This window comes from Stegostoma tigrinum, chromosome 11 (genome assembly GCF_030684315.1).
Source record: "Stegostoma tigrinum isolate sSteTig4 chromosome 11, sSteTig4.hap1, whole genome shotgun sequence".
NCBI lineage: Eukaryota > Metazoa > Chordata > Chondrichthyes > Orectolobiformes > Stegostomatidae > Stegostoma > Stegostoma tigrinum.
The window spans coordinates 82,755,138-82,776,627 of NC_081364.1; the positions used below are offsets into that span (position 1 = coordinate 82,755,138).

Below are 21,490 nucleotides of genomic sequence, written 5' to 3' on the forward strand. Positions count from 1 at the left end.
CATCGATGCAGATTGAAGATCCGGCCTGGGGACAGCAGGTGGGGGGAGTAAGCTGGGTGTCACGTCCAGATTCCTGATGGTCACGGTGAAGGACGCCAAGCTGCTCGACGTCTTCTGCATCCCTGCAGATGGAGCGCAGTGGAGACACGCCTGGTCACGGCCAGACGGGTCTGTCAGCTCAAGGATAGACTTCCTGTTTGTGTCGCAGGTGTTCTCGGTCAGGTCCACCAGCGTCGAGCCGGTATTCTTCTCTGACCACTGCCTCCTGCTGGCCAACTGTCACTTACAGGACGACCAGCAGGCCAGCAAGGTGACGTGGAAGCTCAACACAACTTTGTTGACCCCAGAGAACGTCGAGGAGCTCAAGAGGGAGTATGCTGGCTGGAGAACCGTGAAACCCCTCTTTGAGTCTCTGGGCGACTGGTGGGAGATGGTGAAGGAGAACATCAAGGGGTTCTTTGTCCTCAAGGGTGTTCGGAAGGCGAGAAAGAGGCAGGGAAAGCTGTCGCGACTCCAGAGAAGGATGCAGAACCTGCTCCTTCTGCAGTCGATGGGGGTCGATGTCACGGAGGACCTCCGTGAGGTGAGGGGCCAGCAAGCCTCCCTCTTCGTCGCGGAGGCCGCCAGGATAATCTTCTGGTCCAGGGTCCGCTCTGTGGAGCACGACAAGACACGCTCGCGTTTCTTCTTTCAGAAGGTGCGCAAAGAGAGCTCTGTGCTTAGCCGGCTGAAGGAGGACGACGGCTCGGTGACGTCGTCTTGGCCTGACATTTTGAGGATCGGCAGATCCTTCTATACCAGACTGTACAACGCGAAGCCCACGGACAGCACAGCCTCCGAGTCATTCCTGTCATCTATCACGGAGGTCTTAGACGACGGCACAAGGGAGTGGCTGGACCGGATGATATCCCTGGACGAGCTGACCAGAGCCCTCAAGTCCTTTGAGAGGAATAACAATCCCGAGAGTGACGGGATAAGACTGGTCGAGCTGTATTCCGCTCTGTGGGACCTGGTCAGCCAGGACCTGCTGGAGGTGTGCGATCGTGCACTTCGGGCAGAGGAAATGTGCAAGTCCATGAGGAAGGGCATCATCACCCTCATTTACAAGAGGAAGGGTGAGAGGGAAGAAATTAAGAAATGGCGTCCCATTTCACTATTGTACGTGGACTACAAAATCCTGGCCAAGGTCATAGCCAACCGTGTCAGGTCTGTCCTGGAGTCGGTGATTCACCCTGACCAAACCTGTGCTGTGCCGGGCAGGAAGATCGCCGAGAGCCTCGTGCTCATCAGGGATATGATCGCCTACGTACAGGACAGGCGGGTGGACACCAGCCTCGTCAGCCTGGACCAGGAGAAGGCCTTCGACAGGGTCTCCCATGCTTACATGAGGGACATCCTCTCCAAATTGGGGTTTGGAAAGGGCATCCGCATTTGGATCCGACTGCTCTCCACCAACATCATTAGCACAGTCTCGATCAACGGGTGGGAATCGGACAGTCTTCCCGTCAGATCTGGAGTCAGGCAGGGCTGCCCGCTCTCTCCTGCTGAGTACGTGTGCTGGATGGAGCCCTTCGCTGCATCCATCAGGAAGGACGTGAGCCTGAAGGACGTGATTATCCCAGGCAGCGGAGGCCTTCAGGTCAAGACCTCCTTGTACATGGACGATGTCGCCATCTTCTGCACTGATCGTCGGTCGGTGAGTCGGCTGTTGGGCATCTGCAGCCAGTTTGAACTGGCCTCGGGTGCCAAAGTCAATAGGGGTAAGAGCGAGGCCATGTTCTTCGGGAACTGGGACGACCGCTCCTTCATCCCCTTCACCGTCTGGACAGACTACCTGAAGGTGCTGGGTGTTTGGTTCAGTGGAGGTGGGGCGTGCACTAAGACTTGGGAGGAGCGTATCTCCAAACTGAGGCAGAAGCTAGGCAGGTGGACATTCCGGTCCCTCTCGATCGCAGGTAAAAACCTGGTTGTCAGGTGCGAGGGGCTTTCGGTACTGTTGTATGTGGCCCAGGCCTGGCCTATTCCCTAGACCTGCGCCGCTGCGGTCACCCAGGCCATTTTCCACTTCATGTGGGGGTCAAGGATGGACCAGGTCCGCAGGAACACCATGTGCAAAGACCTTGAAAATGGGGGAAAGGATGTACCGAACGCCAGCCTCGCCCTGATGGCTACCTTTGTGTGCAGCTGCATCAAGCTGTGCGTAGATCCTCAGTACGCAAACACCAAGTGTCACTACTTACCGAGGTTCTACCTGTCCCTGGTATTGCGAAGGATGGGCCTGGCCTGATTGCTGCGGAACGCTCCGAGTAGTTGGACTGTCCCGTACCACCTGTCCTTCATGGAGAAATTTTTGAAAGGAAACACCTTTGACCACAAGGCCGTCAGGCAGTGGTCAGCACGTAGTATCCTCGAGGCCCTTCGAGAAAAGGAGAGGGTGGATCCCGTCGTGTGGCTCCCCCCCGCAGACTGCCACAGTCGTTTGGCAGAATGCCTCATCGCCAGAACTTTCAAACAAGCACAAGGACATTGATTGGCTGGCAGAGAGAGAGGCTCTGCCAGTGAGATCATTTATGCATGCCCGGAATCTCTGCGCCACCGCACGCTGTCCGAGGCAGCTGCGGCGGTGCGGGGGGGGGGTAACGAGACTGTGGATCACCTCCTTCTGGAGTGTGCCTATGCGCAGGAGGTCTGGAGGGGGATGCAGTGGTATTTGTCGAGGTTCATCCCGAGCAGGTCCGTGATATGGGACTCCGTGCTCTACGGGCTGTTTCCCGGGACGCACACCGAGACCAACATCAACTGCGCCTGGAGGACCATCAATGCGGTGAAACACGCTCTTTGGTCTGCCCACGACTTGCTGGTCTGCCAGCTGAAAGAACTGACCCCGACCGCGTTTTGCAGACTGGCGCACTCCAAGGCTCAGGACTACGTGCTGAGGGACACATGAAAGCTTGGGGCAGCTAACGCCAAGGCACGGTGGAGAAAGACCACCGTATGAAACCCCTCGTCCAGAATAGAAAAAAGGGCCCTATCTGGTAACTGGGCCCAGCTTACGCCTTCCCCAACTGGTCAGGGGGCCAACGGGGACTGTGCTGGGAGACGACTGCCAGGGTATTTTTTCTTTTGTTTTGCTTTTGCTTTGTTTTGTTTTTTTCCTTTAGTTGGTGTACGTAGCCCCCTGGGTAACCAGGAGCAGCTTGCATGACTGGGTAGGTGTATAAATGTGTTTTATTTTTTGTACATCTTATGAATGAAGTATATTTTTTCAAATAAAAAAAATCTGTTCTTATCAGCTTTAATATGTGACATGTCCTTTACTTAAGGACCCTATGTCAAACTGATTTTTGGAGCAGGAATTGGAACAGGGGCTTGCTCCATCCTCTCCACGCATCATCCTGGTATTGCAGTGTTTCCAGGAACGGTACAGTCTCATTAAACCAAGTTTAAAAAACAGCCTGATCAAAACTTGAAGAAGGGTGTCTCGGCCTGAGACATCAGACTTCCTGTTCCTTCAGTCCTAGTTGGCCTGTTATCTCAGATTCTCCACCATCTGCTCAACACTCTGGAACCATAACAGCCCTTCAGCCCGACAAGTCCACACCAAACCTCAGAGCATCCCAGCCCGATCTATAACCCACCTGAACTACCTCTCCCTAAACATTACAGGCAATTTAACATGGCTAATCCACCTAACCTGCGCATCTTTGGACTGTGGGAGCACTCTGAGGAAACCCACAGACACAGGGAGAATGTGCAAACTCCACACAGGCAGTCAGTCACCCACGGCTGGAATCAAACACGTGTCCTGGTGCTGCCACCAAAGTGCTTTCTCTCAGTACTCTCACCCAACCTTCTCCAACTATGCTTGTTCCAAGGTACCTGTTAATCTCTCCTTTTGTGCATGTTCAGCACTTGCTCTGAATGTTAGTGCCTCATCCCTGGCACATGCCGCATCTTCCCACCAACACCATCCCTGAAAATCCACACATGGCATCAGAAGTAAAAGAAAATAGCCTGCCAACACTACCTCACTACAAATAGCATTTCAGAAAAAAAATGAAGCTATCGAAGTATTCACTCGTTTTGACTCTGATGATGACGACTTGGGATGTATTGATCTAGAGATTTTGGAAACACTGAGCCAGGAAAGAAGATGGTGTATACAACGCATGTTTTTCATTTGAGTGCAAGAGCAACCAATCAAACAAGTGTGCATGCGACTGCTTTATTTTTCCCACGTCAAGGCCTGTGAGTTTCATCAGATTACCACTTCTCACATTAGCCAGACCAAGAGATATTTGCAGATTTAGTGAAATGAGCCAGAAGTTAAATAAAAATGCTACATCAAGATGCAGAATTGCCTGTGCACAAAGTACATTCTTGCTGACAGAACTCTACAAACTTTTCAGCACCTGAGATGTGTTCTGCCACACTATCTCTGCCTTTCCCTGGCATTTTTGCACTTTGAAGTCTCAACTAGAACCTAATGTCTCACAGTGCTCCTGTCTTGCCTGGTGTTTATCACAGGCATAAGCCAGGCAGCTTAGCACTGTTATTACCAGCAGACAGTCAAGGGCTGGTCAGCAGCTGTGGCAACAAACACATGTTTCGACCAAATGGTCACGTCGCAAAGTCTCAGGGAAACAGTTCGCAGTCAGGGCAAGGGAGACAGGATTCAGTCAGGATATCCTGACACAGCATGTCCACGGAATCATTCAATATCAGGCATGTAGGGCAAGCAGGATCAGGGGATCTGTATCACTACAGTACAGAGAGGTGGCCACACTCACCACTAATTACATTCTCAAAATGCTCCAGTAGATTTGTTGAGCCTGAATGATGATCATCAATCCAAGCTGGCCCTGTCTATTCCTGCCATGGGGGGTCAGTTTGATGAAATTCTCAAGGTGTTCGGGAGTTTGGGAGGTTCAAGTCCACAGCTCCCTGAAATAGCAACACAAGCGGATAAGACGGTGAAGAATTTCACTTCCATGGTACACAGCATCTGGATCTGGTCAACTTTGATATCTGGCTCATAAGTGAGATGAGGTATTTTTTTCAAACACATCAAAGCATGCATTGTTCCTACGAGAACAACTGTGGTTCCATTCACGCATTTTTTTTGTTTCAACCATGAAAGTGAAAGTGACCATCAACCAGTTTGAACTGTCGGTTGTCAAATAAATTAAGACACAGAGATAAATGTATTTGCAGGAGTTTTATTTAAAATTAATTTTTAAAAATTCATTCATGGGATCTTGATATCCCTGGACAAGAATGGCAGTTTCCTTCCCTAAAAGACATAGGTTTTTCCAACAATGAAAACAGATTTACAGTCATCATTAGATTCTTATTTCAGATTTTTTTGTTTAAACTCAAATTCTACCATCTGGAATGGTGGGTTTCAAACCTAGGTCCCCAGACCGTTATCTCAGTCTCTGTGGAGTAATGGACAGAAGAATAAATAGAAAATAAACCAAGACATTGTGTGATATCTGGTGTATATGTATTCATCATGAGATCCATCATTGCTACGGACAACAGGTAAGGATCTGAGGAGACTGCATTTCCCCCGGACAGAGTCACAATGGTCACCAGGTTTCATAGCTGATTGCATTTTCCCCAATCAGGGATTGTAGTGCAGGACTCATCCCAATTTTATGTTTCGATTTAAAACTTTCATTTTGTGGATAGAAATCAAAAGGAAAGATTGCATTGTTTCCAATAAACAAATATCTATTAAAAATTGAAACACGTCTGTGGAGAGCAATAGAATCCGTAATTGTAAAAGGTGCACAGACATATTGACCAGACATAACTAACAAATAAAGGGCCATCAAGATCATCATAGAATTCTTACAGTGTGGAAGATGGCCATTCAGTCCATCGAGTCCACACGAACCCTCCAAAGAGCATCCCACCCTACCCAGTCCCTGCATTTTACACACGTGACACTACGGGCAATTTAGCATAGTCAATCTACCCAATTTGCATATTTTTGGACTGTGGGAGGAACCTGGAGGAAACCCACGCAGGCAGGGTCTGGGTAAGACACTCTTCATAAGTTCAGTGTGGACTTGATGGGCTAAATGGTCTGCTTCCACACCGGAGGGATCCTATGGTCTCCAGAAACAAGCCCAAAAAACATGGTTTGTATATAGCTAACAGCAGAATCAAAAACCAACTTAACAGTTACTCAGAAATTTGCTGCTAGTTAACCAGTCCTGATGAACCGGGAAATCCCTTTTCACATACCGTGCAGGTGGATAGTCTTTCGTCAGTGTGAATGTGTCGATGTGTCATGACAACGTGACTATTTCCAAGCTCTACCTGACAGATACACAACTGATTAACATTTTATCCACAATACCAGTACCTTGAATTGAACCGGGATCAGTAACATCAGTACAAACAGCCCAAAACCATGGTTCATTTGATAGTGACAGTGACAGCAAAATCCTTCAACTGTGCTGCTTTGCGAACCCACTGGTGTGTTAACAGTTTGGATGACTGAGTGAATGCTTTCCCACATTTAGAGCAGGTGAATGGTCTCTCCCCAGTGTCACTGAGCTGGTGTAAGGACATTTCAGATGAATCTTCACAGACCATGTGCATTTCTCCCCACTGTGAGTGCTGCTTTTTCCTTCAGTGTTCAAAATCCTGAGGTAATTGAGTTGTGATGAACAAAGTAACTGTCAGATCTGGATGTGTTCCTGTTTGAATTCTCCAACTGTAGACTAAGCTTTCAAACAGAAAGCAAGTGCAGTGAGCGAGGAACCAGAAGAACACACACAGATTGTGAAACTGAGAAATCCTCTGGACATTTGTGGAGTGATACTTGGGGAATATGCTGGATTATCATTAGAACAAATTCATAAATAAATATCCTCCAGGTAAGGGATCCAGTCAGTGTTTGCACAAACCTACCATAAGAGAGAGGTGGGAGAGCCAGGGAGGAAGGACAGGCATTGTATAGATCTGTAACTCAGTCTTTCAGAGGGCTCGAAAGACTAAGAACGGTGCAGAAGTAAAATTGTGGAAATCTGAAATGTAAACAAAAAATGCTTAGTCAGAGTTGTACACCAGGAAACAATCCCTTTGGTCCCAGTTGTCCATGCTGACCAGATATCCCAAATTAATCTAATCCCATTTGCAAGCATTTGACCTATATTCCTCGAAACCCTTCCTATTCACATGCCCATCCAGATGCCTCTCAAATGTCATAACTGTCCCAGCTTCCACCAGTTCCTCCAGCAGGCCATTCTACACAGGCACCACCCACTTTCCCTTTTAAAAAAAAACCTTTCCCTCTCAGCTTAAACTGGCTACTCACCCTATGCCCACCATAATTTTATTAACTTCTATAAGGTCACCTCTCAGCCTTCAATGCTCTCGGAAAAACAGCCCCAGCGTATTCAGCCTACAGCTCAAAATTTCCAACTCTTCCAACATCCTCGTAAATCTTTTCTGCACCCTGCCGAGTTTAACAGCATCATTCCTACAGCGGGGAGACCAGAACTGAACAGTATTCCAAACACAGCATAATCAATGCCTTGTTCAGCCTATAACATGACCTCCCAACTCCTACGCTCAATGCACTGACCAATAAATGCAAGCAGAGCAAATATCATCTTCACTACATTCTGCACCTACAATCCACCTTCAAGGAACTGTGCACCTGCACCCCAAGGAGTCTCTGTTGTGTAACAGTCCCCAGGGCCTCATCATTAAGGGTTTAAGCCCTGTCCTGATTTTCATTACCATAATGCAATAGCTCACATTTATCCAAACTAAACTGATTTCTGTCACTCCTCGGCCCATCGACCCATCTGATTAAGTTCCCATTGTACTTGGAGGCAAACTTCTTTGCTGTTTACTACACCAACAATTTGTGTCATCTGCACACTTAGTAACCATTCCTCCAATATGCATTCCACATGATTTGTATCAATGACAAAAAGCAGTGGACCCAGCGCCAATCCTTGCAGCACACTGCTGTTCATAGTCCTCTCGACTGAAAAAATAGACAACACGACCCCCCTCACCATGATCTTGTCTCCTACTTTCATGCCAATTTTGTTTCAAGTAGCTAACTCTCCCTGGATTCCATTTGATCTAATCTTGCGAACCAGTCTGTCATGTGGAGCTTTGGTGAATGTTTATATGGACTTCAGCAAGGCCATGTCCACTGCTTTGCCTTCTTCAAAAAACTCAGTCAAGTTAGTGAGACAAGATTCCCCACTCACAAAGCCATGTTGACTATCCCTAATCAGTCTTTGCTTCTCTAAACACATGCAAATCCAGTCCCTCAGAATCCCCTCCAGCAATTTACCCACCACTGACATCAGGCTCAACGGTCGATAGTTCTCTGGCTTTTCCTTAAAGAATGGCACCACATTCGCCACCCGGCCTTCTGGCACTTCACCAGTGTCTGTCAGTGATGCAAATATCTCAGCAAGGGACCCAGCGGTAGTACATGTTCCAGGACATCAAAAGGGAAATGCCCTGAAGCCTCACCACCCTCTCTATTTGTGGGTAGTTTGTGGGTAACACCTGATTAGGTGCCACCTTTATGCAGTTTAAGACGTCCAGCACCTAGACCACTGTAATATGGACACTTTTCACGACTCATCATTTATGTCTCCAAGCTCTCTAGCTTCCATATCCTTCTCTGCAGTAAATACTCATGTGAAATACTTATTTGCTATCTCAGACTCATGTCTTTTTTTTAAATATGTCTTTCTCCTCTCATCTTACACGTGTCCCCTTGTCTTGAAATCGCCCAACCGTAGGGAAAAAAGCCCTTAATAGCAACATAATCTGTGCCCTCATGATTTTATAAGCCTCTGTAAGGTCACCCCTTAACCTCCTATGCTCCAGTGAGAAAAGTCCTAGCTTTGGCAGTCTATTTTAATAATCAAGCCCTCCATTCCTGGCAACATCCCAGCAAATTTTTTCTGACCTGTCTCCAGTTTAATAATAACATCCTTCCTGTAACAACTGCACACAATACCTCAAATGAAGCTTCACCATGTCCTGTACAATCTCAACACAACATCCCAACTCCGAGACTCCAAAGGTTGAGCAATGAAGGCAAGTGTGCGAAACAACTTGGTAACCACCCTGTCTACCTGTCTCCAGAAACTTGAAAGAATTATGTACCTGAATCTCAGCATTTCTCTGTTCCACAACACTATCCTGGGTGCAACCATCAATTGCGCAAGTCCTACACTTGTTCATTTTACCAAAATACAATGTCTCACATTTATTCAAATTGAACTTCATCCTCCACTCCGCAACCCATTGAGCAAATTGATCAAGATCTCGCTGTCACCTTAGATAACCTTCAGTAACCACTATAACCACCATTTCCAGTATCATCTGCAAACTTATTACTTTTGTCCCTTAAATTCTCATCCAAATCAATTATATTTGAAGAACAAAGAAGTGGACCATGTGCAGATGGCTGTGGAACACACTAGTCACAGAACTCCACTCTGAAAAATCCTCCAGCACCACCTGCTCTCCTATAACTGAGCCAATTTTGCTTCCAATTAGCAAGTTCTTCCTGAATCACATGTGATCTAACTTTACTCATCAGTCTACCATGTGGAACCCTGTCAAAAGTTTCACTCTCATTTCAGAGGTGATGCAAATCTGACCCAATTCCCCTGCCATTTGTCCACTGCCCTCTTGATCATGCCTTAAAAGTTAATCCCAACTCTCTTTTGAGAATAACTGCTAAATCTGCTTCCAGTTGCCGTTCAGACTGTTCCAGGTCCTGGGGACTTGCTGAGTCAAGTAATCTTCACATTTTCACCCTGCATTATTTGCCAATTATCTGAGTGTTGTATTCTGCGGTTACCAACATTGACACTGTTAATAATTTTTCTCTCTCTGCAAACTAATATCCTGGAAACAAATCTACAACTCAACAAAATCATTGCTAATTAGCCCCAAGGAGAATTATCTCAGCTTCTTCTAGCTCTCTCCAACCAGAAACCCATAATTTTAATTTACTTATGGGATGTGGCCTTTGCTGCACAGACTAATATTGATTGCCCATTTTTATTTGATTTGGAGAAAGTGATGGTGAACCACTTCCTGTAACTGCTGCACTCCATGTGCTGTGTACTCTACTGTGCTGTTTAAGACGATAACCTGCCCTGAGGCCTCACCACCCTCTCTATTGCAGGAATCATATCGCAAACCTCACCACCCTCCCTATCATGAGAATGACCCTCAAGCCTCACTACTTGCACTATTGCAGCCATCACCTCGAGCCTCACCACCCTCCACATTGCTGAAATCCCTCTCCAGCCTCACGACCTGCCTATCGTTGGAATCCCTCTCTAGCCTCTGAATTATCACCATCTCTGTAGATTCCTCCAGTCTCACAAACCTCACCTCTGTAATCTCCTCCAGATTTCAAGGTGAGAGGGGAAAGTTTAAGGGGGATATGTGTGGTAAATTCTTTACACAGCAGGTGGAGTGTGCCTGGAACACATTGCCAGCGGAGGTGTTAGAGGTGGGCACGATAGCATCATTTAAGATGTATCTAGACAGATACATGAATGGGCAGGGAGCAGAGGGATACAGATCATTGGAAAATAGGTGACAGGTTTGGATAGAGGATCTGAATTGGCACAGGCTTACAGAGCCGAAGGGCCTGTTCCTGTGCTGTAATTTTCTTCGTTCTTTATTCAACACCCTCCTGTCTCTGTAAATTCCTCCAGCCCATATAAACTTCCTCAGCGCTGTAGTTGTCTTTACCCTCACAAACCTCCCTTTGTTTGCCATCTAATCCAGCCTCACAATCCTCACCATTTCTGTAACCTCCTCCAACCTCACTTTTCCCTATTTTTGTAATCTTCTCCAGTCTCAGAACCCTTCCTGTCTCTAATATTCTCCAGCCTCACAAATCTCAACATGTCCCTTCCTCTAATACAGTCCTAATGATGATGCCCCATTTTTATTCCTCCACTTGATGGTGGCACTTGCAATTTCCTGGGATTCAAGCTCCAGAACTTCCTGGTAAACCACTTCATCTTTGTACCTCACTTTTCTCCAGAAAACACTGAGCAATCATGAGTCATTCATTCTAGTATCTCATTTTCTGAGATGGCTTGAAATATTGCTGGGCATCTTCCTATGTGAAGTGTCTCGGAGGTCTACAGTACAGAAAGAGGCTTTGTGTCCCAACCAGCCTGTGCCAGTTAATAACCACACCCTAACTATTCTAATCTAATTTTCCAGCACTTGGCCCATAGACCTGTCTGCGTTGGTATCACAAGTGTGCATCTAAATATGCCTTAAACGCTATGAGGATCTCTGTGCCTACCACCCTCACAGACAGTGAGGCTCAGTGCCATTGTCACAGCATGATGACATCACAGACAGGAACAGAGACGAGCTGAGTCTGTACAAACTAAAGATCCCCCACACACTGTGAAGGACGGGATGGTCCCTGATAGGGGGCAGAGGAGATTTAACAGAATGGTTTGTAGGAAGAGGGTTTTTAGTTGCATGGTTAGGGCTGTTTTTTTTAAAACATTATTCTTTCATGTGACTTGGGCATTGCTGGTACATATTGAGAATATCCATCTACAATAGATGAACTCTCCTTCTCAAACTCTCCCCTTGCCTGGGGTGTGGTAATCTTCAGGTTAAACCAGCCCTATGGTCAGGTAGGACAATGGTGACTTTACCTTTGGCACAGTGATGCCACTTTGCTCAGTGGTGTAGAGGGCAATGTTGAATGTGGTGGATGGGACACCACTCCGACAGTGCTTCATCTGGAGGCTGTTCACTTTCTTTCATATTGTCAGGGCTGCACTGATGCAGGGAAGTGGAAAACGTTTCAACACAAGCCGGATGAGTTCCTTATCGACAGCAAACAAAGTCAGTCATTGGGGAATCAGGTGTTTGGGGAAACTGAGATTATTCTCCTCGTAACAAAGGGTTTTGAGGGGACCTTTGACAGAGATGTTTACAAAAGATATACATTACGATGATAAAACGTACACCCGCTCATCAACTGACCAGACAAATGATTACACGACATATATTGAAAGTTTAAGGGACGATCTATTGAGAGAATGGGGTGATATAAAAGAGAAATTTTACGTGGCAAATGGGAAATGAGCAGGAACACAATACTCACATAATGCGAATATCCAGGTCCTGATGAATTGAGTAATTCTGTCAGAGTCTGGTGCTACAATTATTGAGATTCCCACCTGAAAGTCCACTTGCAATATCCTGTAACACAAATTCATAAAATCCAATCAGTCCGGTTAGAATTTCACACCAGCCCCTCCTCCTGGCCGAGGATAACCGTGCATTGTCCCTGCTACACATTATCCTTTGTGGGGGTCAGCAGTTGATTCAGGGGGAAATGTATTGGGGTTTCTAGGAATTTCCACCTTGGGGCTTCGTGTCACTAAACAGATCAGCAGGTTTTTGACACATGGCAAAGAATGCCCGAGAGTTAGTGAGATGCAGACAGCAGGATTCGCTTCCTTTTCTTTCCTTCTGTGCTGCTGCACTGCCACAATGAGATATTGGGCCGGAAAAGCTGATGCAGCTTGATGGACAAGTTGTCTCGATTCTGAGCAATGGACAGTAAGCCTCTGGTCATTCGAAAGAATGCCCCTTAAAAAGATAGCAATTACATATGCGCCATCTTGCCCAGTGCTCCCAACAAAAAGAATGAGGGAGGATCGCATTTAAAAAGAGGGGATAACAGTCAAGTTCCATGAGGGTTACAGTTTATGGAGAGACATTGATAAATGGGCGACAAGTTGGCAAATGGAGTACAACTGTGGGAAAATGTGAAGTTGTTCATTTGAGGAGACAACCAAAGAATACAGTGTTATTTAAAAAGGTAAAATCTGCGGAAAACCAATACACAACAGGACTCAGGAATAATTGTGCAGGAAACACAAAGTGAGCACACAGTTGCAACAGGTAATCCGGGAGGGTAATGGGATGTTATCCCTTATGTCAAGGTGTTTGTAGTATAAGAGTTTGGAATACAAGTCTTAGGACAAATGTACAAATTGCTGGCAAGACAACATCTGGAGGAATGCGAGCAGCTTTTTTGGTCGACTTATTCGAGCAAGTATATCACTTCACTGGAGGCATTTCAGAGAAGATGGACTAGCATGATCACTGGTTTGGACGGACTATCATTTAAGCTAAGACTAAACAGGCCTGGAATCTACTATTTAGAATATTGAAGATGGAGAGACAAGAATCCTATATTTTTAATTAGCTTAAGTCGGTTTACAGGATAAATGCTGAGGGGATATTTCCCATCGTGGGAGCAGATTCCTGATCAGGCAGACAATAGAGGGTTCTCTTTTGGAATCGTCAAGTTTAAGGCAACACAGACATGGGTGAGGGGTTTCGGTCACAAATGAGCTGGAGTGAGGTGGAGAGAAGGAGCATTTTAGAGATTGAAATTTCTGACATGTGATTGAGAAGACGTATGTTAGGATGTTCATCTTGAGGCCAGATGTGAGAACATTATTGAGAAGAGTGCAGTTCAACCTCAGACAGTTCCCAGCAAGAGGGATGGATTCAGTACAGTAGTAAGGAAAAGTAATTTGTAATAATAACTGAAGGGAACGTGTTTAACTATCACAAAGTGTTATTGGAGGAAATTCCAGCTAATCAAGTAGTGGAAGTATGATAAGCAGTTTTATAATTGAGTAACAGTGGAGCAAAGGAGAGTGATGAGGGGGGAGTTAGATCTGAACATTGTAGAATACATGCAAAACCTGACAGTGCTTGTGGAAGACCTCACCTCCTGGCAGTATGTCGGTGAGAAACAGGATGGACCAAGGATAGACCCTTGAGGGACAACGACGACATTGATTTCAGGCAGGAGTGGAGATGGAGTGGGATTTTCCAATGATGGTGAGGTCAAACATTGGTTTTTAAACAGAATGGGTGAGAAGGACATAGCCAGAAAAGTGAAGCCGACAGAACAAGTAACAATATCTGTGAATTGGCATGGGTTGGGGGGGGGGGGGGGGGGGGGGGGGGGGAGGGGGGGGGCGCGGAGGCGGGGGGAGAGGCAAGGAGGAGGAGAAATAAGAGAGAGAGAGAGTTAGAATGTTTGGAGTTTAAGAGAATAGGGAAAAGGGTTAGGATAAGTTCTGGTAAGGCTTGACATGAGACTGGACAAAGATGCAAGTTTAAGCCTAACATGAGGAGCAACGTGCCAGGCAATTTGGTTTGGTAGGCTCGTGGAAGAGAGGGAAGCAGCAGAGGCAGCTGATTGGATTGACTCAATCTTAGTGACATAGAAACTCCATGTGTCTCCCTCACTTGCTGTTGGAGGGGAGGATGGAGGAGGCAGGATGATGGACAGCGTTTTGCAAAGAAACAAAGCCTGCATTGGTGATATTAACTTTTATCTAGAATATTAAAATGTACAACAGAAGTCTGGATCGAATCCCATCTCAGCAAATGGTGGAATTTGAATTCAATTTAAAAAAGACTGGAATTAAGAATCAGCTGGTTGCCATGGAACCATTGCTAATGGCAGAAAACAAAAACAAAAAAATATCATGTCCTTCAGGGAAAGAAATTTGCCAACCAAGCCACTCAGTTGCAAAATCTCAACAAAGGTATGAAGCTGGGTGGCCCACTTGGCATCTACCAAAGCACAAAGAAAGACACCTGCAGAATTAGTCCTATTGACCCCACCAACTCCTCCTTACTCATATCTGGGGGCTAGCGGCAAAACTTGGAGAGGTGACTCAAAGTCTAGACAAGAAACAGCGTCAGACTCATGGAAACTAACCTTACAGACAACGACACATCACCACTGTCCTCAGTGAAGGCCTGTCCCACGAGCAGGACAGACCCGGCAGACGTGGCAGCACAGTGCTATTCTGACCGGATTATTTGTCCCGAGAGTACTCGACATCGACGCCTGGAAGTCTCATGGCTCCTGCTCGTTACCATGTATCATCCTTCCTCGGTTGATAAATTGGCAGGAGTATTATTGCTAGATTATTAATCCAGAGACCCAGATAGCGTTCTGCGGACCTGGGTTCAAATCCTGCCATGGCAGATGGTGAAACCTGAATTAAGTAATTATCTGGAATTACGAGTCTAACGATGACCATGAAACCATTGCTGATTTTCAGGGAAGACTCATCTGGTTCATTTGTATCCTTTTGGGAAGGAAATCTGCCATCCTTACCTGGTCTGCAATACATATGACTCCAAACCCACAGCAATGCGGTTACTATTAACTGCCTTCTGGGCAATAAACACTGGTCCAGCTGGTGATTTCCATATCCCAAGAGAGAATTTTAATTGAAAAAAAACTCCATGTTGAACAGCACTTGGAGGAAGCACTGCGAGTGTGAATGGCACTACTTGTACTCAATGCCCACCATCAGGAGTAGTTTGCAGCAGGATTACCAATCGAGCTGGACAGGTCCCAAAGGAAAAAGCTGCCTGGCTGGGACCGCAGCAGGTGGTGCCACAACCAACAGAAGGGAAAAACATAGCTGGTCTCATCGTCACAAATTTCCCAGCTGCAGATGCATCTGTCCGTGACAGGATTGATAACAGCGACCAGCGCGTAGTCCTGTGGAGACAAAGCCTCATCTTAAACTTGAGAATACCCCCATTGCATGATAATAAAATATGAGGCTCGATGAACACAGCAGGGCCAGCAGCATCTCAGGAGCACAAAAGCTGACTTTTCGGGCCTAGACCCTTCATCAGAGGAGATGCTGCTGGCCCTGCTGCGTTCATCCAGGCTCACATTTTATTATCTTGGATTCTCCAGCATCTGCAGTTCCCATTATCACTGATACAATACCCACCATTGCGTTGGGTGGCATGAACTTCGGCTGAAAGAGACAGACTTGGAACAGACACAGGAACTCAAAACCAGATATCTATGAGGCTTTGTGGGACATCAACAGCAGCAGAACTTCATCCAGCACAGTCTGTAACCACGTGGCTCGGCATATCCTACAGTCAACCATTAGCATTGATCCAAGGGATCAACACTGGTTGAATGGATAGTATCGGAGGGCATGCCAAGAGCAGCACCAGGCTTACCTAAAAATAAAGGTGCCAACCTCAAAACTACCAAACAGGACTATCTGCATGCCAAATAGCATAAGCAGCAAGCGTTAGAGCTGAGCCACCCCTAACCAATAGATCAGATGTGAGCTCTGCAGTTCTGCCACACCCAGTTGAGAATGGTGATGGACAATTAAGCAACTCACTGGAGGAAGCATGCCAAAAATCCCCATCCTTACTGACAGAGGAGCCCAACCTATCCATGCAAAAGATAAGACTGCAGCAAATGTCAGCCAAAAATGCCAATTGGATGATCCATCTCACCTTCTCCAGAGGTCCCCGACATCTGATGTGAGTTTTCATCCAACTTGATTCATTTCAAATAATATTAATAAATGAACGAAAGGTTACAGACCCTGGCAACACTCTGGCAATAGTACCGATGACTAGTGCTCTAGAGCTTGCTAGCGCCAAGCCAAACTGTTTCAGTCCTGCTACAGTGCTGGCATCTATTGACAATTTGGAAAACTGCCCAGGTCTGTTCAGCACAAAAACACAGCAAATCCAACCCGACCAATTTCCCCTCAACCTGTCTACTCTCTATCATCAGTAAAGTGATGGAAGGTGTTGACAACAGCACTATTAAGCAGCACTTACTCAGCAGTAACCTGCTCAGTGATGCCCAGTTTGGGCCACGGCGGGCACTCGGTTCCTGATCTTATTACAGATTTGATCCACATATTCACAAACAGCTGAATTCCTGAGGTGAGGTGAGGGTAACTGCAGAGCCCTGTACAAAAACCACTTATTTCCACTTCAGTGGAAATGACCCGACAGTGACACCTTAGTTTCAGCTCATCTGCTGAACCTCTCATCTATTCCTGTGTTACCTCTAGACGTAACTATCCAAACTCACTGCCAGTTGGCCTCCCACATTCAACATCCCTGCAACCTCAAGAATACCTAAAATTCTGCTGCACACAAGTTCATTTGTACCAAGACCTGTTCACCATCACTGCTGTGCTCCCTGACCGACAAAGGCTCCTATTTATAAGCAACAATTTAAAATTCTCATCCTTGATTTAATTCCTGGCTGTGATGAGCCCTATCTCCCTGCACCACACAACCTTCAAGACTTGGATAACTCATTTAGTTTCAGCTCCAACAATGCGTTTAATCATTGCTTCACTTTGGGAGGCTGTTTCTACAGTTGCCAGGCAACATGGTCTGGAATTCCCATGATAAACCTCTTAGGTTTGCTTTCCTTCTTTAAGATAGTCATGAAAACCTGCAAATTTAGTTACTTTTTGGTCACCTGACCTAAGATGGCCTTACGATAAAAGTTTCTTGATAATATTTTTGTGAAATTATAAAACATGATAAAAATACAAATTGTTTGTTGATTTGGACATACACCATCAGCTCTTCAGTATTGCTCAATGAATGATCTGTAACTTCTCAAATGGCCGCATTGTGGGAGCACCTTTATCATACAAACTGCAGCAGCACACGAAAGTTAAACATCACCTTCTCCACAGGCAACAGGGCTTTGGCAACGATCGCTGGTATCTGTGGAAGGAGAAACAGTAAATGTTGCAGAAGTGCAAAATGAATGAAACAGAATAAAAATGCTGTCGAATTTGGTGGTCTGAAATGGAAGAAAAATACACTCTCTTTCTGGGAATACATTGCCTGACTGTGAAAGATACCATTCAAAAATTAATCTGGTAAGACAGCAGCACGTGGTCAGCGGGTGTGGAGCAGTGGAAAATTTATTCACAAAAAAGGTACAAGGAAATTACAGTAAAATACTACAGAGATCAAATCTATCCATCATTAGAGACTGAAGAGATTAGACACCGACAAAGGTCATCAGGGAGCACAGAAGTGACTAAGAGCAGTGCGAGCTGCTATTATCCCACACTCTGGGAAAGAAATTCAGAAGAAACAAACATTTCTCTTGGATAAGAGATAATAGGAGCTGCAGATGCTGGAGAATCCAAGATAACAAGTTGTGGAACTGGATGAACACAGCAGGCCAAGGAGCAGGAAAGCTGACGTTTCGGGCCGAGACCCTTCATCAGAAATGTGGGAGGGGAAAGAGGTTTCTGAACTAAACAAGGAGACAGGGGGAGACAGATCAAAGATGGAGAGAAAAGATATGTGGAGAGGAGACAGACAAGTCAAAGAGGCCAGCATGGAGCAGGTAAAGGTGAGTATCGGTGGGGAGTTGGGAGGTGATAGGTCAGTCCAGGGAGGTGGGATGAGGTTGGTAGGCAGGAAATGGGAGTGCAGCTTGAGGTGGTAGGGGGAATAGGAGAGAGGAAGAACAGGTTAGGGAAGCAGAGACAACCTGGGCTAGTTTTGAGATGCAGTTGGGGGAGGGGAGATTTTGAAGCTTGTGAAATCCACATAGACACCATTGGGCTGCAGGGTTGCCAGGCAGAATACGACTTGCTGTTCCTGCAACCCTTGGGTGGCATCGTTGTGGCACTGCAGGTGGCCCAGGATAGGCATTTCGTCTGAGGAAACAGACGGGGAGTTGAAATGATTCACGACTGGGAGGTGCAGTTGTTTATTGTGAACCGAGTGTAGGTGTTCTGCAAAGCGGTCCCCAAGCCTCCGCTTGGTTTCCCCAATGTAGAGGAGGCCACAACGGGTACAGGGGATGCAGTATACCACGTTAGCAGATGTGCAGGTGAACGTCTGCTTGATGTAGAAAGTCTTCTTGGGGCCTGGGATGGGGGTGAGGGAGGAGTGAGGTGGTGTGGGGGCAAGTGTAGCACTTCCTGCGTTTGCAGGGAAGAGTGCCAGGTGTGGTGGGGCTGGAGGGGAGTGTGGAGCGGACAAGGGAGTTACGGAGAGTGTGGTCCCTCCGGAAAACAGGCAAGGGTGGGGAGGGGAAAGTGTCTTTGGTGTTGGGGTCGGATTGCTGATGGCAGAAATGTCAGAGGATGATGTGTTGGTTCCAGTGATTGGTGGGGTGGTACGTGAGGATGAGGGAGATTCTTTTTCGGTTGTTATTGCAGGGCGGTGTGCGAGTTAGGAGTTGTGGAAAAATACAGGAGACACGGTCAAGGGCATTCTCGATCACTGCGGGAGGGGTGCGGGTGAAAAGAGGTGGGTGGTGGGGATTGCGGTCCTCGAAAAGGAACAACATCAGACGTATGGGAGTGGAATCCTGAGAGCAGATGCGGCGGAGGTGAAGGAATCGGGAATAGGAAATGGCCGTTTTTGAGGACAGTGGGTGGGAAGAGGTGTATTCTAGGTAGCTGAGAGTGTCGTTGGGCTTGAAATGGATATTGGTTTCTAGACAGTTGCCTAAGATGGAAACAGAGGTCCAGGAAGGTGAGAGAGGTGTTAAGAGATGGCTCAGGTGAACTTAAGGTTGGGGTGGTAGGTGTCGGTGAAGTGGACGAACTGTTCGCGCTCCTCGTGGGAGCACGAGGCAGTGCCGATACAGTAATCCATGTACCGGACGAAGAGGTGGGGTTCAGGGCCAGTGTATGTACGGAAGAGGGATTGTTCCAACAAAGAGGCAGGCACAGCTTGGGCCCATGCGAGTACCCACGGCCATCCCCTGTGTCTGCAGGAGGCGGGAGGAGTTGATAGAGAAGTTGTTGAGGGTGAGGACAAGTTCACCTAAGCGCATAAGGGGTTCAGTAGAGGGGACCTGGTCAGACCTGCAGGACAGGAAACAGCGTAGGGCTTTTAGGCCATCTGTATGGGGAAATGCAGGCACTAATGTGGTATACTGCATCCGCTGTACCCGTTGTGGCCTCCTCTACATCAGGGAAACCAAGCAGAGGCTTGGGGACCACTTTACAGAACACCTACACTCAGTTCGCAATAAACAACTGCTCATCCCCGCCTCCCTAACCTGTTCTTCCTCTCACCTATCCCCTCCTCCCTAGACTGACCTATCCCCTCCCTACATCCCCACCTACTCATCTTTACCCACTCCATCCCCACCTCTTTAACTTGTCTGTCTCCTCTCCACCTGCCTCCCCCTCTCTCCCTATTTATTTCAGAATCCCCTTCCCCGCCCCCATTTCTGAAGGGTGTGGGCCCGAAAACGACAGCTTTCCTGCCCCTCTGATGCTGCCTGTCCTGCTGTGTTCCTCCAGCCCCACACCTCGTTCTCTCACTTTCTGCCAGACGCGGCTGCGCATGCGCCCAGCTTCACCTCGGCCCTTTCAAAGTTTCAAAGCTGCCGCGCATGCGCCCCGCGGATCATTGCCCCCAATAAAGATGGTGGCGGTCACACGGGCCTATCGCCATCTGAGGCATTGATTTGTTTTTTTGCAAACGTGAGTCTAGGAGTTTCAAATGTGAGGCTGGATGAACACAGCAGGCCAAGAAGCATCTCAGGAGCACAAAAGCTGACGTTTCGGGCCGAGACCCTTCATCAGAGAGATGATGAAGGGTCTCGGCCCGAAACGTCAGCTTTTGTGCTCCTGAGATGCTGCTTGGCCTGCTGTGTTCATCCAGCCTCACATTTTATTATCTTGGAATCTCCAGCATCTGCAGTTCCCATTATCTCTAGGAGTTTCAAATGTGTGTTTTCCGACATGCACTAACTGTTTGTAAAACTTGCAAACCCATACGAATATCATTTCCCTCCAGCTTTCTGCCGTTTTGCTTTCTTTACCGTGTCCTGCTCTTACCTCAATTGCACAAATCTTGGTCTCAGCAAAGGATCAAGGCCCGAAACGTCAGCTTTCCTGCTCCTCTGATGCTGCTTGACCTGCTGTGTTCATCCAGCTCTGCACCATGTTATCTCGGATTGTCCAGCATCTGCGGTTCATATTATCAAAGCGACTCGGCACTGCTCTCGTGGCTGATCACGTGGTTTCCCCGATCCCGCCCCCTCCTCATTCTGAATGGTTAGAATGGCAGCAACATCAGCCGGTCATGCACGGCAACCCTGTGCCCCTATTGGCCCCTAGTGACTCAATCACCTAGACGCCATTGTGAGTTGGAGCATGCGCAGTGCTTTGTGTTGGCATTGTCAGAAGCTGATGATCGCCGTCTCAATGTTGCATTTTGAGACAAATGAGACTGAGAACTGGATGCGAAAGATTGTTACATTAGCGATCCTGGGGTTTTAATAAGTCGCTCTGAGGAAGGGGCACTGCACCCGAAACGTTAACTCTGTCTTTTTGCCTTCACACATGCTGCTAGACCTGCTGAGCTTTTCCAGCAACTTTGTTTTTGTTTCTGATTTACAACATCCCAGTTCTTTTGTTTTTTTTAATAAGTCGCGATTGAAAAGGCTTCCTGCAGCTCAAAGCTAAAGATACTCTTGATACCGCTCTGTCAGCGAGTAGAGAAATGGCGGTGAAATAAGGATAATAAATACAGGTCTAGCAGTCCTCAGGTAAGATGTAAAGAGAATAATTATGAATATGAAAAACACCACGTGGTGAAG

At 46.9% G+C, this 21,490-nt stretch overlaps 1 long non-coding RNA gene and 1 pseudogene across 4 annotated transcripts; one reads left to right on the forward strand and one right to left on the reverse strand.

Moving 5' to 3' along the window:
• The first annotated feature begins 3,257 nt into the window (after positions 1-3,257).
• On the forward strand, positions 3,258-3,432 carry LOC132210273 (U2 spliceosomal RNA; annotated as a pseudogene).
• Positions 3,433-5,203: 1,771 nt separating this feature from the next.
• LOC132210169 (uncharacterized) lies at positions 5,204-20,916 on the reverse strand. 4 transcript variants are annotated; one of them, XR_009446408.1, is made up of 5 exons: positions 20,727-20,916; positions 17,474-17,628; positions 15,221-15,613; positions 12,164-12,261; positions 5,204-7,043 (listed from the first exon to the last, which is right to left on the reverse strand). It is a non-coding gene; the product is annotated as an uncharacterized LOC132210169 (long non-coding RNA). The 4 variants fall into 4 exon arrangements; XR_009446407.1 differs by lacking the exon at positions 15,221-15,613 and having other exon boundaries at positions 17,587-17,628; XR_009446409.1 differs by lacking the exon at positions 15,221-15,613 and having other exon boundaries at positions 17,543-17,628.
• Between the last annotated feature and the right edge of the window lie 574 nt (positions 20,917-21,490).